Genomic DNA, 19,074 nt, shown 5'->3' with positions numbered 1-19,074 from the left:
CTCATTTTATACTTTCCAAAAAGCTTTTAGAATTTCTCAGAATATTGTGTACCCTTTTGCACCTCTATAATTTTTCACCTCTCCCCTGCACTAAGAATGTCTTCTTTCTTTTTGTCCCTCTGTTCAATGGCTGTTATTTTTTAAATACTCATTTCACATGACATTTCTTCTCTAAAGCCTTTATTCTAAGCCAGTTTTCTTTTAGTATCTGTAGCACTTTCTAGAAAACTGGCTATAAACTGATGACAGGGTATCATAGTGACTAATTTCCTTCTTTATCCTTCTTATTTTTTTCTTTTTAAAAAAAGTTTAATTTAAATTCTAGTTGTTAACAGAGTGTAATATTAGTTTCGGGTGTACAGTATAGTGATTCAGCACTTCCATACAATACCTGGTGTTCATCAAAACTTGTGCACTCCTTAATCCCCATCACCTATTTCACCTATCCCCCCTCCCATCTCCCCTCTGGTAACCATCAACTTATTTTCTGTAGCTAAGGGTATGTTTCTTGGTTTGCTTTTCTCTCATTTTCTCCTTTGCTTGCTTGTTTTTTTAATTAAATTCCACATATGAGTGAAATCATATGATATTTGTCTTTTGCTGACTGACTTATTTTGCTTAGCATAATCCTCTATTCTATCCATGTTGTTGTAAATGGCAAAATTTCATTTATTTTTCATGACTAAGTAATATTCCATTTTGTGTGTGTGCGTGCGTGTGTGTGTGTGTGTGTGTGTATGTGTATACCACATCTTTTTTCTTTTTTTAGTTTCAAGCCTTAAATACTAGTTACAGTGTTACAGGCTTTAAGTTCCAGTGTTCGTTTCAGGAAAAGGATTTAGTGATTCATCACTTACATATGACACCCAGCACTCATCACAAGTGACTTCCTTAATATTCATCGCCCTTTTAACCCATTCCATCACCCACTTAACCTTCAGCAACCCTCAGTTTGTTTTCTATGGCTAGGAGTCTGTTTTATGGTTTGCCTCTCACACTACCTCCCTGACCCATGTTCATCTGTTTGGTTTCATAAATTCCACATATGAGTGAAATCATATAGTATTTGTCTTTCTCTGACATATTTCATTTAGCATAATACATTCTAGCTTCATCCACATCATTGCAAATGGCAAGATGTCATCCTTTTTGATGGTGAGTGATATTCTATTGTATATATGCACCACAACTTCTTTATCCATTCATCAGTCAATGGACATTTGGGCTGTTTCCATAATTTGGCTGTTGTTGATGATGCTGCTTTAAACATCGAGTTGGGTGTATTCCTTCAAATCAGTATTTTTGTATCCTTTGGGTAAATACCTAGTAGTGCAACTGCTGGATCATAGTGTAGTTCTATTTTTACTTTTTTGAGGAACCTCCACACTGTTTTCCAGAGTGGCTACACCAGTTTGCATTCCCACCAACAATGTAAGAGGGTTCCCCTTTCTCTGCATCCTTGCCAACATCTGTAGTTTCCTTTGTTATTAATTTTAGCCATTTTACAGGTGTGAAGTGATATCTCATTGTAGTTTTGATTTGCATTTCTCTGATGATGAGTGATGTTGAGCATCTTTTCATGTGTCCGTTAACCATCTGAATGTCTTCTTTGGAAAATGTCCATTCGTGTCTTCTGCCCATTTCTTCATTGAATTATTTGTTTTTTTGGGTGTTGAGTTTACTAATAAGTTCTTTGTAGATTTTGGATCTATTAGATGTGTCATTTGCAATTATCGTCTGCCATTCTGAACGTTGTCTTTCAGTTTTGTTGATTGTTTCCCTTGCTGTGCAGAAGCTTTTTATCTTTATGAAGTCCCTTTAGTTCATGTTTGCTTTTGTTTCTTTTGCCTCAGGAGACATATCTAGTAAGATGTTGCTGTGGCCAATGTCAAAGAAGTTGCCACCTGTGTTCTCCTCTATGATTTTTATAGTTTCCTGTCTCACATTTAGGTCTTTCATCCCTTTTGAATTTATTTTTGTGTAGGGTGTGAGAAAGTGGTCCAGTTTCATTCTTTTGCATGTCGCTGTCCAGTTTTCTCAACACCATTTGTTGAAGAGACTTTTTTCCTTTGGATATTCTTTCCTGCTTTGTCAAAGATTAGTTGAGAATATAGTCATGGGTCCATTTCTGGGTTTTCTATTCTGTTGATCTATGTGTCTGTTTTTATGCCAGTACCATACAGTCTTGATGATTACAGCTTTGTAATATACCTTGAAGTCTGGAATTGTGATGGTTCCAACTTTGCTTTTTCTTTTTCAAGATTGCTTTGGCTATTTGGGTCTTTTGTGGTTCCATACAAATTTCCGGATTGTTTGTTCTAGCTCTGTGAAAAATGCTGTTGGTATTTTGGTGGCTGCATTAAATGTGTAGATTGCTTTGGGTAGTATAGACATTTTTTTTTTTTTGCTTTTTTAACATTTATTTATTTATTTTTTCAATATATGAAATTTAGTATAGACATTTTAACAATATTTGTTCTTCCAACCCGTGAGCATGGATTGTCTTTCCATTTCTTGTGTCATCTCCAATTTCTTTTTTTTTTTTAATTTTTTTAAAGTTTATTTATTTTGAGAGAGAGCAAGCGGGTTGGGGGCAGAGAGAGAGAGGGGAGAGAGAGAATCCCAAGCAAGCTCTGCACTGTCAGCGCAGAGCCCGACTCAGGGCTTGAACTTACGAACCATAAGATCATGACCCTGAACTGAAATCAAGAGTCAGGCGCTTAACCAACTGAGGCACCCCATCATCTTTAATTTCTTTAATCAGTGTTTTTATAGTTTTCAGAGTCTGCCATCTTTATCTTTTTTACTAGACTGAATTACTTAAGAGGAAGGGTCATGTGTTAGTTATGTTAGTATATATAGCACTTGGCATTGTACCTAGTAGGTGTTTGAGCAAAATGTTTGCTGAATAAGTAAACAATCTTGTGTTTTCATCTAATATTGTCTTGCCAGGAATAGAACTATAGCAAGAATAAGTGGTATTTTGATAAGAGAATAAGATGACTAGTTCATTTCAAGTTATCAAGGAATTATTAGGCATTTACAGTTTGTGAGGTATTCTGCTGGGCATTGTGGAAATGGGAAACTAAAGTGAAGGAGAACTTTAGGGGCACCTGGGTGGCTCATTGAGTTGGGTGTCCGACCTCGGCTCAGGTCATGATTTCACAGTTCATGAGTTTGAGCCCTGCATCGGGCTCTGTGTTGATAGCTCAGAGCCTGGAACCTGTTTCAGATCTGTGTCTCCCTCTCTTTCTGCCCCTCCCCCACTGACGCTCTGTTTCTCTCCATCTCTCAAAAATGAATACATGTTAAAAAAAATTGAAAAAAAATATAATGAAGGAGAACTTTAAGAGTTTGCAGCCTAGTGGAGAACTTCCAGTTTTGGTGAGTTGGTGGGGAATCACGGTAAGAAATACAGTGAAGACTGGTTAAGGGGACCGACCCACTGAAATAGAATTGTGAGTGGAAACGGTTGTATAGTGACTTTAAATTAACAAAGTTTATTTGGTTACAGGTGGCATTGGGCCTGCATCACAGGTTGTAGCAAATGTTCTCAACATTTCTATCGAGACTTCCTTATATGCACTTTCAAGAGGAGCCCAAGAGCCTCATCCCTGTGGTAGCTACCATTCTCTGGTATGATGCTGTGCTTTCTATTTCACCCTTCATATTCTCGCTGTTTGTTATTGCAAACAGTTATGTAGAACTGGAAGTGGAATGTTTTAATAATACTGATATTGTGATTTCTTTGAGGTTGTGTATTATGCTTTGTTATTCTTACACCTGTTCACAGAAACCCCAAATAGTGAGTGCCTTGCTCATTGTAGATGCTTAGTATTGTGTTTTTGTTTGAATTGTATCTAGTTGTAAGTAGCTCCTTATTGATTATTAACAGATGCTAATCTAATTTGTATTCCTTTCAATAATAAAGAAGCACATAACATCAACTTTACTTATACTTAAACACTATGACTTCAGGTAATGTTGAACCAACTTCTTAACTCTTATGAAGGAGATTCATCTGGTAACTAATAAAATTCCATATCAGGAATATTTAATTACAAACTTCTGTTTTAACATGAATAAACACTATAGCTAGTAATGAAAGTATTTTTTCTTCATAAAAATGGAAGTATTTTTCAGGATTTTAGGAAATGTCACAGTAATTTTGGCTGTAGTCATACTGAATTTAATGCTATTGAAAATGTTGCTAACATTAACAAAAATATTCTGTAATTTCCTCAGTTATTGCTACTGGTGATGAGGGATGTAAAGTTGGCATGCTTTCATGTTTTGAGCATTTTCATTATACACTTTTGATTTTACATGTCAGAAGCAATCTTTGTTTTAGGTAAGACAGCTGAGAACATTTTTACTCAGGAATAGAGGTCAGCCTTTGACCGTTTGTATTTTTAGGTCAGGGAAAGATCAAATAAAATGAATGAGAGTAAATACATGTACAATTTTGTATGTAAGTATTATAAAATATATATATTTCTCTGACTTTGTTTTTAGTTCATTAAAACATAGTGGCTTGGGACCAAGGCATAGGTTTCATTTCTATGTTAATAATTTTATTTTGTTATTTTCTGTGACCACTGGTAACACTCATCTTGCAGATATAAGCTGTTGTTCACCAGGGAGCTTTGGCAAGAGAATTGGCCAGATCAGCGAGTTCATCTCCCTTGGGGAAAAACAACTTGAAGCTCATCTCTGTTGAAGGTGAGTCAGTGTCATCTTCACACAGGAAAGATCACACTAGTGTTATTTTATGTTTTCAGCATTATCAAGCAATAGTTTGGCTTAAACTTTGTTTTATGGGATGTTAAACCATCATGCTTTATTACTAGACTGTAGTGAAGATTCACACAGAAATCAACCTGACAATGAAAAGGGGTGGAAGTGACAGTTTGGTGTTTATGAATATACCTAAAAGTAGTAGGGGTACTCTTTCTTTTCTTTCTTTTATTTTTTTAAAGTTTATTTATTTTTAAGGATAATCTCTATATCCAGTGTGGGGCTCGAACTTGACCTCAAGATCAAGAGTCACATGCTCTTCCAAGTGAGCCAGCCAGGTGCCCCAGTTTGAGCACTCTTTCTCACCTCCATTTTTATTTCCATATAACACATGCTAGCTAACTTATAATTCTTGACTTTTATTTGAATGAATATTGGCTAGAACAGAATCACATATGTTACTTATTTATTTTAAAATATATTACTGATTTCAGGGGCGCCTGGGTGGCTCAGTTGGTTAAGCATCCAACTTCGGCTCAGGTCATGATCTTGTGGTTTGTGGGTTTGAGCCCCTCATTGGGCTCTGTGCTGACAGCTTGGAGCCTGGAGGCTGCTTTGGATTTTGTGTCTTCCTCTCTCTCTGGCCCTCCCCCAACTCATGCTCTGTCTCTTTCTGCTCTCAAGAATAAATAAACATTAAAAAATTTATATAAAACATAAAATATATTACTAATTTCAGGAAATTTCAGATAACTGCAGTATCAATGTCTCGTCTGTTTTCAAATACATTATTTGGTCTTTCAACTGGTAGCCATTGTTGATGCTTGCCACAGGCTTTCTTTCCTAGATATATAGTGGATGACCATATATGTTTCATATTATTACAAGGGGTAGTAGTGTATCTAATAGCAATCTGTAATTCAGGTCATTATTATTTAATGCATATTCATTAATCGTTACTTCACTTTACGAATTACATTTGTGATTTGACCTAACCCTTCCTAACCATGATGTTTGTGTGTGTGTCTGCATGTGTGTAACATTGTATGTAAGTAACTTGATAACAGTTACCGATGTTGCTTTGGCCCTCTTTACTCAAGTTGTTTTCACTTGAATCATCACCAATGTCAGGTTGTCAAAGTAAATTTTCTTTTACAGTTCTGCTTTAGTACTATTCTATCTTTTTTGTTGTCACTGTTCCCTTTTAATTTTTCTTCTTTTGGGATATAAACAAATCCCAAATCAAAGACTGGTAGGACTGATGCTCACTGACTTCAAAAAACAGGTCTCTCTGTAGGGAGAGGATCTTTACAGGTACATGATGTTCCATGATTATAACCAGCCTTACCATCTATACTAAATGGCTTGTGAAAGGCCACAAAATATAAAAAGGAATAACATGGCACTATATTTGGAGAAAAGGTTTGATTGCATAGTTTTCTTTTCCTCAAAAAGGCACTCAGTATTTTTGTAGGAAGATTGGGCTTTCCCTTCCCATGTCTTATAAGTAGTTATTAAGTATAACTCATTGTGTTTTCAAAAGTCTCATTTCTTGAAAGCATTATTTTAAGATGATTGTCTCAGTATTATTTTTTTCTCATTAGGCCTAGCTCAAACATTTTCAGTTGGACTAGACTTTGGAAATTTCTTTAACATTATAGTGGAAGTTAAACTTATTTAGTGTATAAACTTGAGTTTGTCTTTACTAGAATAATTTCTATTGTAGGTGTAGTGATGTGATACTACTTTTTGAATAATTAATAATTATAATTATATAATTGTTATTAAAACTGATGTAATTTGTTCCACTCTAAGTGCTTTTTATATTTTATTATATTTTTACAACAGTTATGTGGGGTAGGAATAATTATCTCAGGTTTATAGACGAGAAAACTTAGAGCCAGAGTTCAATAATTTGCGTAAGGTCAGTGAATGACCAAGGATTTCAGTCCTGAACTATGTGGCCTCAGAACTTCTGCCCAGAGCTCCTATTTATAAGTGCTGTGTTAAGCTGCTTGAAAGGTTTACTTACGCAACTTGAGAATGCGCTGTTTCACTTTTGAGGCACAGTCTGGCCAGTTCACAGGGATTTTGTACGACTGACTGAGGTACACCAAAATGTATCTGGCTGAAACATTTGCTTTTGTGACTTTATGTAGACACAACGTTGGACAGTCTGCCAGTATATTGTGTATACTTCATGTTGTGTGTATGCTGCGTGCATGTTATCACGTGTATGGATTCTTGATAATGCTTTCTTGGAAAGCTTGCTATAACTTTAGTGTCTGCCCCGCTCTTCAAGTAGTAAAATTGTTGTTTAATTTGCAAGTTTGCTAGAGCTGGAGATCCTTGTTCCGGGAGATTATTTACATGTTGATATAAAGCAGATAGGCTAAAATGGTGATATTAGTTCTCTAACAGGTGTATAATGCAATATGAAATGTTAGTGTGACCATTGTTGAGGAAAGCCATATTACATAAATTGAATAGACATTCTGGAAACCTATGATCCCATGATTTTTCCCTCCACAAACAAGAGAAACCGTTGAAGGATTTTAAGGTACAGATTGTGTTCTCTTTAGCATACATACAAGGTTTTCTGTTAGTGGTCCATTCCATGTTGTCTCAAGCTTGCCTCCGGCAGCCCTCTTCCTTACTCCCCCATGTCATGTATACTCCTTACATGTCTACCTCAGTTAAACTGAGAGCCTTATATTTTATATTTATGTACCTTTATATTTTATTGCACTTATTATATCTCTCTAGACTATAGATTTCTTTCTTTTTTAAGGATTATTTATTGATTTATTTATCTATTTTGAGAGAGAGAGAGAGACACACACAGACAGCATAAGCAGGGGAAGGGCAGAGAGAGGGAGATAGAGAGAGAGAATCCCAAGCAGGCTGTGCACTGTCAGCACAGAGCTCCAAACTCCAGAACCGTGAGATCATGACCTCAGCCAAAATCAAGCGTCAGAAGCTTAATCAACTGAAGTACTCAGGCGCCCCTAGACTGTTACATATCTTAATGGCAAGTGCAAAGGCTATGTGTTTAATTCATTTTTATATCCCCAGGGTTTAGTACAATTCCTGGTACATATAGATGCTTAATAAGCATTTGTTAAGTGAATGAATTAAACAGATGGGTAACCTACAAGGAAAGAAAAGATTTTCCTCACAGTTGGTGTGATAATGGTGATAAAATGAATTCCAAGGTGGAGTGCTGCTACACTTTTCTGGGATATTCAGTGTTATAAACAGTATTGTTCCTGAAGTCTCACCATAGTCATACTAGCTTCTTAGAGGCAGTATAGTGTATGTCTGCAATTTTGTTATCTTGAACAACTAACCACTTATTGGAAATTTACCCATAAAATTTCAATAGTTGAATTTTTTCTGAAATAATATATTTTAATAATAAGTGTAATACATCTTGACTTAAGGACTCTATTAATTCCCTTAAGGAGAGCCACATGTGCTTTGGTATAATGATCAGTCTAAAGTTGGCAAAGGATCCTTCTGTTTGAAAATGATGAAAAATAAGTGAAAGAATGAACCTATTTCTTATCACATTTAAAGTTTCATGGGATGCCTGGGTGGCTCAGTCGATTAAGTGTCTGACTTCGGCTCAGGTCATGATCTCACCATTTGTGAGTTTGAGCCCCTTGTCGGGCTGTGTGCTGACAGCTCAGAGCCTGGAGCCTGCTTCAGATTCTGTGTCTCCCTCTCTGTACCTCTCCCATGCTCACATTCTGTGTGTCTCTCTCAAAAAATAAATAAACATTAAAAAAATAAAGTTTCATTTGCTTCAGAGGTTTTTTTTTTAAATGTTTATTTATTTTGAGAGAGAGAGCGTGAGCGAGCGCACAAGTGGGGGAATGGCAGAGAGAGGGGGAGAGAGAGAGAGAGAGAATCCCAAGTGGTCTTAGTGCTCTCAGTACAGAGCTCCGTCTCACCAACTGTGAGATCATGACCTGAGCCAGGATCAAGAGTTGGACACTTAACCGACTGAGCCATTGTCTAGGCACCCCTAAAGTTCTATGTGCTTTAAAACTGTAATTCTTATGTCATGCAATCCTGATTAAAATGGTTATGATGGCCAGTATTATCAGAATGACAGATTCTAACATAGGTTAGTAGTTTTACATTTAGAAAAACACTAATTTATCATATTACCTTTTTAGTTATATGCCGAACTATGGGTTGATTTATATTTTATTTATAATTTAATAAGATTATATTAGTTAGAGGTCAAATGTTCTTTGGCCATCAGCTTACATTAGTTTTAACTAAGGAAATGTTATACAATGAAGATAGTAAAAGGAAGCTTATGGCTTCTGATATTAACTATATTATGTTAAGTGATTTTATTTGTTTTAGGCTATATAGAAACAACTTATGAAAATGTACTGAATTAAAATTTGCTATGCTGAAACAGCATATTCACTAAATAAATAAAATGAGGTGTGTGTGAAGGGAGTTGGATGGAATGTGATTTTCTTTGTTCAAGCTATAAACAGTAAGACTTTTTAAAAAACGTTTATTTATTTAGTGAGAGAGAGTGTGTGGGGGAGGGACAGAGAGAGTAGGAGAGAGAGAATCTGAAGCAGGCTCCATGCTGACAGTGAAGAGCCTGAAACAAAGCTCGATCCCATGAGCCGTGAGATCATGACCTGAGCTGAAACCAAGAGTCGGACACTTAACTGACTGAGCCACCCAGGCACCCCAAACAGTAAGACTTTTAATTTTGTGGGAAGACATTAAATACTCTGGTCATTCAACTTGTATATCCTTTAACCTATTTAATAGTCAAAAACTTGTGAGTAAATATGTGTGCTGCTGAGAAACAGTGATAAAAAATGGCAACAAAAGTCACATAATGAAAAAGAATACTAAAAAAAATCCAGGGATTTTACTGTAGCTCATTATTCACTACATTTCTGGCAGTCTTCATGATTACAAATCACTTGATTGACTAACTAGACATTTCAAAGTGAATTATGAATCAGGTTCATTTTTTCTGGTTGATAGTTGGCACATGCTGTAACTCTTAAACCTTGTGATATATCAAATTCTTGTAACAGTAATAAGAGATACAATCAACTCTTTATTTTAGGAAAATTATATAGCCTTTTCAAAGAATGAAATGCAGTTGTTAACATTTTAACAACACAGTGTAATCCTTGCTTTTGTATTCCAAAGTGGAATTCACAATGATGACATTATTTTTCAGATTAAAAAAATCTGTAGACTGGTTTTCCATCAGGCATAAAACTCCTATTGATATCAATTCTATAGGCTTCTTGGGCAGTTGCCTGAGCCTTGGTTGTGAAAACAGTTGCATAACTTTCCTTAGTATTTAAAAATGCATGATGAAGGAATTGTATGTTGTTAACATTTTCCTTTGAAGGAAATGCGGTTTTCCCTAAATACCTAATTTGTAATGAGGCCATGATGTTGCATACTTTAAAATGTGGAGCATTTTAATGGTTATTAATAAAAAGGGTCTCTTTTTGAGATGGGAAAAGGGTCCATAGTGCCTTGAATCTTGAATCTTTCCATTCGTAAAACTTAATCAAGGGGGTAAATTATGCTTTCAAATGCATTCTCTTCTCTTTTGACTTAATAAGAATTCTTCATGCATTACTTCACTGGCAGTTGAGTGGCAGAAAATTCCTATAGTACAACTGCATTTGCTTTAATCCCATCCACTCAAGCAATTGAAAATAAAATGGGTGTTCCTTAATGTGATATATTTAGAATTTGAGAATCTTGCACAAAATTCAGTCATTGCCTTAGTGAGGTTTGTTCATTGAAAATTGTCAGGCATGGGAATGTAGGGCCCCAATTATGTAACGGTGTTGTTATGGATCCCCTTACTAATAAAAAAAAATTACATATGGTAAGGTAGTTGTGTATTTCTTATGAAGACGACATCATCAACGTTCGTGGAAGCTTTGCATATATAACAATCACCGAATTGTGCTGCCATATTTTCCCTTATATAAAAACAGAGTAATTAGTGTTGCAGCGTTCCATTGCCTTTAACTTACTTTCTTTGCTCTCTTTTATATGTAAGATTTCTTTATAACTAAAAATGGTTTTATTGCTATTCAGTTATTAAAAAAATGTTTTATTGCTATTCCACTGTCTTTAAAAATATTTTACAAAATTTTTTTGGTGAATAATATCTATCTACTATTAATTTATATGAAAATGTAGAATAGCAACGTATTATTACACATACTTTTAGAAACACAATTATGAAATTTTTATTTTAATGTTTTGTTTTCTTTGAAATTGTCTAAAGTTTTTAAATTTATGCTTTAGCCACCTTGAAGTTTAATTTTTAATACCCTAACCGTTAATTATGTGCCTAGTAGTTAAAATTGCTATTAAACATCTTTTATGAGATTACAGTTTTATTTCTGATTAGGCAGTGAATTATATATATAATCAATTATTGCATCCATTTAAAAATTATGACCAAAAGATTAATCCTCCATAGATGTTTTTAACAATATAAGCCATCTGGGTATTGGAATTAAGGAATTAGAAATGGAGAGACAGAGGATCAATTTATTAATTATAGAAAAAACTTTAAGTGTTTTATAACTTCAGTAGATTTTGTAGAATGACCATAAGCTCCACTGAGGTAATAGAATACTGCCATTTTCAAGCCTGGTTTGATGGTTTTTACTTCGACATAGCTGTACATTTGGAATCTAGCAGCATCATTGTACTTCTTCATGTAGATTGAGGTAAGCAATATATGATAAAGTGGGCTTTTGCTGCTGTGACCTGGCCATAGGACTTGGGAATAGAAGAAGAGTGGGGTGGAAAGGAGGAGACAAAAAATATGTTTTCAGGCCCCAGAAATGGACTGAATTATTTTGATCATTTGTTTATGTTGATTAAATAAAAGAGATTGCTAGATTGTTTCCATTTTGTGATGTACAACCTGATTGCTTTTCAATTAATTGCTTCCTTTGAACAATTTAACATTAGGACAATCATTGGGAGAGAGAAGGGGAGTATCTGGAGATTATAGGGAAACTGAAAGAAAATATTCAAGAAGGAATTTCTGGTATTTGTCCTTCTTGGTAAGTGTATAAAGGGGGTCAGGATGTCCAGTATAAAGAAAATCTGCCAAAGACTTGTGTTCCAGTTTATACTTTAATCCTTGATATTTATTCTGCTTTCCTTATCCCACAAAATGTACAAGACAATAAAATGTGCACTTTTGTAACATGGTCCAGTGTCTCAGATTATGTAATTAAATATGTTGCATTTCTCGAGATCAACATTATGTTGGTGTACCTATTCTAGTTTTTATGTTAAAAGTGACATTTTCTGTTTTGGTGATATAAACTGACTTGTTAAATAGCATTGGGTGGGGCGTACCTGGCAGGCTGAGTCAGTGGAGCATGTGACTCTTGATCTTGAGGTTGTGAGTTTGAGCCCCATATTGGGTGTAGAGATTACTTAAAAATAAAATCTTTATAAATAAACAAACAAACAAACAAATAAATAAATAAATAGTACTAGGTATTTTTGGTTAATCCTTCATGGGCCTAGATTTGATAAGGTCTTTATCTTCCTTAGGTGTATGCTAAAGGGTAGAACTACAGATTAATAGGTATGGGGTACACAATTATGGTATCTTTTTTATTACATGAATACTGATATAGTATAAGTGCATTCTGTATGATTTCAGTTGTCTGTGTTGTTGATGTGTTGGATAATCTTTAAAAGAATTGTTTTAGAATCTCCTTTCAATTGGATTTAATGATGTATGGTTTGATTCTGAGAAATCACTTATTATGCAAGAAGACTCAAGGGACATGAATATTAAAGGTGATAGATGCTGGTTGGTATCTGTAATCTAGGATTGATATCAAAGAAAAAACATTTTGTTTTAATTAAAACAAAAGGTTGAAGCCAATATATGGTATCATTTGGTGTGTTCTACTTTTGATGTTTATGTAGTACTTTACAGCCTAAAAAAACATCATTCACTTTTATTGGTGTATTACTTAGGGTTCCCCAGAGAAATAGAACTGATAAGATACATATATACATATACACATATATGTTTATGATTTATTTTAAGAAAGTGGCTCACAGACTTGTACAGGCTGCAAGTCTAAAATCTGCAGGGCAGGCTGGCAGGCTGGAAACTGTGGAGATAATGCTGCAGTCTGGAGGCAAAATACCTTCTTGTCCAGGATCATCAATTTTTCTTCTTAAAGTCTTCAACTTATCAGATGAGGCCCACCCACATTATTGAGGATAATGCCTGTTCTTTAAAGTCAACTGATTATAGATACTAGCGACATCTACAGAATACTTTCAGAGCAACACATAGATTAGTGTTTTGTTAAATAATTGGGCACTATATAAATTATAACCAAGTTGACGAATAAAATTAATCATCACAGTTGGCCTTTTTAAAAAGTATTTATGTCACAAGTCACAAAAATGCCTGGGGTCAAGCTATCAAACTGTCACCACAGAACATATTAGGCAACTGCCTTGAAGTGAAAACTATTAATTCCAGAGATAATAGCCAATAGCCATTTGCTCATTAAGAGTTATTAATTGAGTGCTCTCTATGTGTTAGTATTGCAAAAGAATGGCATTCAAAACCACAAATGGACTCTACTTTCACGTGTAATGATTATTGTTGATGCTTAGGAAAGAGACAAAGTGGTTGTTAACTCAAAGACAAACCCATTTAACAAAAGCCCAAGTTTACTAATTTGCCTTATGCAAATTTTTAGTACATAAACCTTATATCTCAAGATCTAAAATTGTCAATTATCTCTTTAGTTAAATAATTTATATTTGATACTGTTTTTTTTAGAGATTTCTAAGAACACTTTTGGAAATTTTTCATATTTTAGTTCACTGGTTCTGTGGAACTGTTTTTAAAGCATTGTGTCTTGATGGGCCAATGGGGTTCAGTGAAGGATCTCAAGATGGCTGGGAAAAAACTTGCTTTAAAAGCCATATACTGAGTAGGTTTTGGGGAGATCATACCCTGACACGAAGGCCATTGTTAACTCCCTGACATCCTGGAATGAGACCCTCACCTCCAGGTGGGCTCTTCTCCCTGAGAATCTACCTGCTCTCAACGGGGCTTACTATAAGACCAGTGTGGTGAAGGCTGGGTAGGTAGATGATTTTAAGAAGTTTAATGCTCTGAAGATTCCTGTGCCAGAGGATAAATATACCATTTAGGTGGATGCTGAAGAAAAAGAAGATGTGAAAAGTTGTGCTGAGTTTTTGTCTCTCTCAAAGGCCAGGATTGAGGAATATGAAAAAGAGCTGGAGAAGATGAAGAACACAATTCCATTTGATCAGATGACCATTGAGGACCTGAATGAAGTCTTCCCAGAAAGCAGATTAGACAAGAAGAAGTATCCCTATTGGCCTCACAAGTCAATCAAAAATTTATCAACTTGAGTTGCGAAGAAAACTCTGGCCCTTATATTATAAATGCTGGACATTAAAAATAATTATATGGTAACAAAAAAATAAAGCACCATGTCTTATAATCTAGAAGCAAAAACTCTAGTCTGTATCAGTTTATATTGCTGTTATGTTTATTGATTTTGTGCCATAGTAATAACAAAAATTCTTTTAAAATTACTTTATGAAACTTCATGATACTTTATGAAACTTCTCTCTAACTCCATCAATCATAGATCTATTTTAGAGATGAGGAAACCCATGTTCAGAGAGGTTAAGGAACTTGCCAGTGGTTGTACAAACAGTAAGTGATGGAACAGGATTCAGACTTAATTTAGATTCTGTTTGAATCTGCTTGTCTTTGTAGGAAACTTAGCAAGGCTACTGGATCTTTTGGGACAACCTATATATTTAGGTATCCCCTAATATAGAAGGATCCATGTTAGTTTTCATTGTAATTTAGGGCTAATAAAGGTTTCTGTCTTCCATAGAGTATGAAGCTTTTGCCAAATAATTAAAAGTATGTAACTTTTGCCCTTTTTGTTTTGGCTGCCCATAAGCTCATAATACTTTCAGTAATTTCCTTGTCTGTGGTACCTCATGTAATCATGCCCTATGGTTTGTTCGTTTAATTACTGAGCTCTTCCTTTACTTTTAAGTTAACCTGTTATATACAAATATCTTAAGTTCTAAATCACCACAGTCTTTTAAATATTCTAGATAGACAAAAACAAATGTAAGACATTTATTTATTATTATTGTGTAATCTGATTGTTTTGTTCTGTTCATTGATGTGTCCAAGTACCTAAAACATAGATAACACAGAGTAGATGCTGGTGAAGGAGTGGATTGAATTAATATATTTTCTCTTAGACATGTAGCAGATTCTAAGTAGAATTTAAATTTATTTACATTTATTGTATTTACTGACATGGTAGACTTTGCTGTCTTTACATCTTCTATTTGACATGTCTTTTCTGTTTTTCTCTCCGTTCTTGCTGTCTTTGGATCGACATGATGATTAATTTTGTCTCCTTCACTGGGCCAGAATGGTAATCAGAGACTTGGTCAAATATTTTTTCGTAAAAAATTCTGGGTGTGTTCATGAGGGTGTTTCTGGATGAGATTAATATTTGACTTGGTAGATGAGTAAAGAAGATTGCCCTTCCAGTATGGATGAGCCTCATCTAATCTGTTGAAGGTTTGTATAGTACTGAAACATTTAGCTTTTCTTGGGTTTCAAGCCAGCTGGCTTTCAGACAGGAACTATACTATTGGTTCACCTAGTTCTCAGGCCTTTGGGCTTGGATTGGAACTACACCATCAGCTGTCCTGGGCCTCCAGCTTGTTTACTGCAGCTCTCTTCATGAACCAATATGTATATATCCATCCTACCTATTGGTTTTAGTTCTGTTTCTCTGGATATCCCTGAAGAATACAATTGATAATTTAAAAATTTTCCATTTTCCATGTAATTTAGAAGTTATACACTCTATTTCTGTTCATTTATTGGTTACTCTAGAATGAATAATAAACATAATTTTCATAGTCTAAAGTTAATCAGTACCTTTTACCTCCTTTTGGATAATACAAAAACTTTACAACACTTTAACCCCATTTATCCCCCAACCTGACACATTGTTATTGTGCTTTGTATATTTTTTAACCCTTGAGACTTGTTACTATTTTTTATATGTTATATTTATGTACAAATATTCACATATTTAGCACTTTATTTGCTGTTAATTCTTCCATGTTAGATCTTCTATCTGGAATATGTTTCTGCTACTAGTAGTTTATTCTTGGGCATTTCTTCTAGAAAGTGTTGATGACAAACTCTGTTTTTATTGTTCTGACAAAGTCTTTTTATTTTATTCTTTAACCATATTTTGCTGGGTGTAAAATTCAGGATTAGCAGTAATTTTTGTCATCATATTTAAGATCTCATTCCACTGTTTTCTGGTTTTTGCTGTTGTTTTTGTTATGTCAATTATTGATCTGACCTTCACATATGTATATATGTATGTATATATGGATATATATGTGTGTGTGTGTGTGTGTGTGTGTGTGTGTATAGCTTTGAAGATATATTTTGTATATTGTAAATTCACCTATTTCAAGTATATAATTCAGTGATTTTTAAAAATAAATTCAGCAATTTTGTGCAGCCATCATCGATTAGTTTTAGAACATTTCTGTCACCCTAATAAGAAACCTCATGTCCATTACCTGTTAATCCCCATTCCCTCTCCCTGACCCCAAACGGCACTAATCTATTTTCTGTCTCTGTAGATTTGCCTTTTCTTGAAATTTTGTATAAATCAAGTCACACAATATGTGATCTCTTGTGTTGGCATTCTTTCACTTAGCATATTTTTGAGTTCCATGTGTGTTGAAGCATGTATTAGTATTTGTTCTTTCTATTGATGAATAGTATTCCACTATATAGATATACCACATTTTGTCTCTCTTATCATCAGTTGATGGACATTTAAGTTTTTTTCAGATTTTGACTGTGAATATGAATAATGCTGCTAAAAGAATTCATGTGTAAATCTTTGTATATGTTTTCATTTCTTTTGGGTAAATACCTAAGAGTAGAATTACCCAGTCATTTGGCAAATTTCTTTCTTTATTTCTTTTTTAAGTTTATTTATTTTTGAGAGAGAGAGACAGAGTGTGAACAGGGGAGGGGCAGAGAGAGGGAGACACAGAATCCGAAGGCGGCTCCAGGCTCTGAGCTGTCAGCACAGAGCCTGACGCGGGGTTCGAACTCTTGAACTGTAAGATCATGACCTGAGCCGAAGTCGAATGCTTAACCAGCTGAGCCACACAGGCATCCCTTGGCAAATTTATTTCCAACTTTTTATATGAGACTGTCAAACTATTGCCTAAAGTGTTTGCATTCCCACCTGCAAAGTGTAAGGATTCTTGTTTCCCCACATTATCATCTATTATTTAAAGTAATCTCTACACCTAACATGGGGCTTGAACTCATGACCCCAAGATCAAGAGTCTCTACTGACTGAGCCCGCCAGGTGCCCCTATTATCATCTATTAAAAAAAATATTATAACCATCCTAGTGGGTGTGAAATTGCTTCTTGTTGTAGTTTTAATTTGCATTTCCTACACTAATGGTATTGAATATCTTTTCATATGCTTATTATTCATTCATATATATTCTTTGGTGAAATGCTTTTTTTTAAAAAATTTTACTCAGTTTTTAGATTGGTTTTTTTCTTATATACAAAGAATTCTTTGACTATTTTGTATACAAGTCCCTTATAAGATATAAATTTTGCAATATTTTCTCCCACTCTGTTGCTTGTCTTTTAATTTTCTTAATGGCGTCTTTTGAAGTACAAAAGACTTGAATTTTGTGAGGTCTTTTTTATCAAAAATCTTTTTGTTATATCTAAGAAATTTTTGCCTAGCCCAGGGTCTTAAAGATAATCACATGTGTCTTCTTTTAAAAATTTGTTTTAGCTCTAACAATCAAATTTCTGATTTATTTTCTGTTAATTTTTATATGAATATTCAGTTTTCCTAGTTCCATTCATTAAAAAGGCTATCCTTTCCCTTTGTGACTTTCTTTTATACCTTTGTTGAAAGTCAGTTGACTATAAATGCAAGTGTTTATTTCTGTACTCAGTTCTATTCTACTGATCTACATGTCTTTTTTTAAGTTTATTTATTTATTTTGAGAGAGAAAGAGTGTGTGTGTATACATGCACAAGTGTGGGAGGGGCAGAGAGAGAGGGAGAGAGAGAGAATCCCAAGCAGTCTCTACACTGTCAGTGCAGAGCCTGATTCAGGGCTTGATCTCATGACCATGAGATCATGACATGAGCTGAAATCAAGAGTTGGACGTTTAACGGACTGAACCACCCAGGTGCCTCTACATGTCTGTCCTTTGCCAGTACAACATCATGTTGATAACAACTGAAGTAGCTTTATATTAAGTTTTGAAATTGGGAAGTATAAGTTGTCCAGCTTTGCTTGTCTTTCTTTTTTTAAATTTAATTTAATTTTAGGGAGGGAGTGTGAGTAGGGGAGAGGGGCAGACGGAGAGGGAGAGAGAGAGAATCTCAAGCAGGCTCCCCACTCAGGGTGGAGCCCAACGTGGGGCTTGATCCCACGACCCTGGGGTCACGACCTGAGCCAAAATCAAGAGTTGCATGCTCAACTGACTGAGCCACCCAGGTGCCCCAGCTTTGTTTTCCTTTGTCAGAATTGTTTTGGTATTCTGTATAAATTCTATGTAAATTTTGCAATTTTATGTAATTTGTAATTCTATATAAATCTTAGGATTATCTTTACCAATTTTTTACAGAAGGCTGCCAAAGTTCTGGTAGGAATTGTGTTGAATATATGAATCAACCTGGGGAGAATTGCCATTGTACCAATATTTAACTTTGTGCTTCATAAACCTGGCATCTGACCTTCTTTTGAAGGTAACCTTCCTTTTTTTTCTCCCACTGTGGTTGTTTTTAAGGTCCTGTTCTTTTCTTTTAGACTTAAATAGTTTTTTTGTGATGTCTTTAAGTGTGGATTTACTTTTATTTATATTGCCTGGGAACTTTTGGTTTCTTGATTATGTGGATTGGTGTCTTTGATCAGTTCTGGAAAATTTTTGATTTCTTCAAGTACTGTTTTCATAAATCTAAAATACCGTCAATTGAAAGATGTACCATTTATTTATGCACCACTAAAAGAGACAAAAATGTTACTAATGCATTAATAGTATTATGTGATGCATGAATGGTCATACTGACCCTCGTTGCTTAGAAATTTGTCATTTTCCCAAAGGATTTGGCAAACATTTCTTCATTTGCATTACTTTATGCATGATCTTTTACCTG

General features: G+C 34.8%; 1 long non-coding RNA gene and 1 pseudogene across 1 annotated transcript in view; both read left to right on the top strand.

Annotated features, from left to right (window-relative positions):
- LOC125934952 (uncharacterized) overlaps positions 1–19,074 on the top strand; it is an 89,530-nt gene that overhangs the window by 12,666 nt on the left and 57,790 nt on the right. The window contains exons 2-3 of the long non-coding RNA XR_007461582.1: positions 3,515–3,636; positions 4,620–4,722. This is a non-coding gene — a long non-coding RNA (uncharacterized LOC125934952). The remainder of the gene's footprint in view (positions 1–3,514; positions 3,637–4,619; positions 4,723–19,074) is intronic.
- LOC125934951 (ATP synthase subunit d, mitochondrial-like) lies at positions 13,719–14,390 on the top strand (annotated as a pseudogene).

The sequence above is a fragment of the Panthera uncia genome (genome assembly GCF_023721935.1).
Source record: "Panthera uncia isolate 11264 chromosome A1 unlocalized genomic scaffold, Puncia_PCG_1.0 HiC_scaffold_17, whole genome shotgun sequence".
NCBI lineage: Eukaryota > Metazoa > Chordata > Mammalia > Carnivora > Felidae > Panthera > Panthera uncia.
This window is presented reverse-complemented; position numbering and strand designations above follow the sequence as displayed.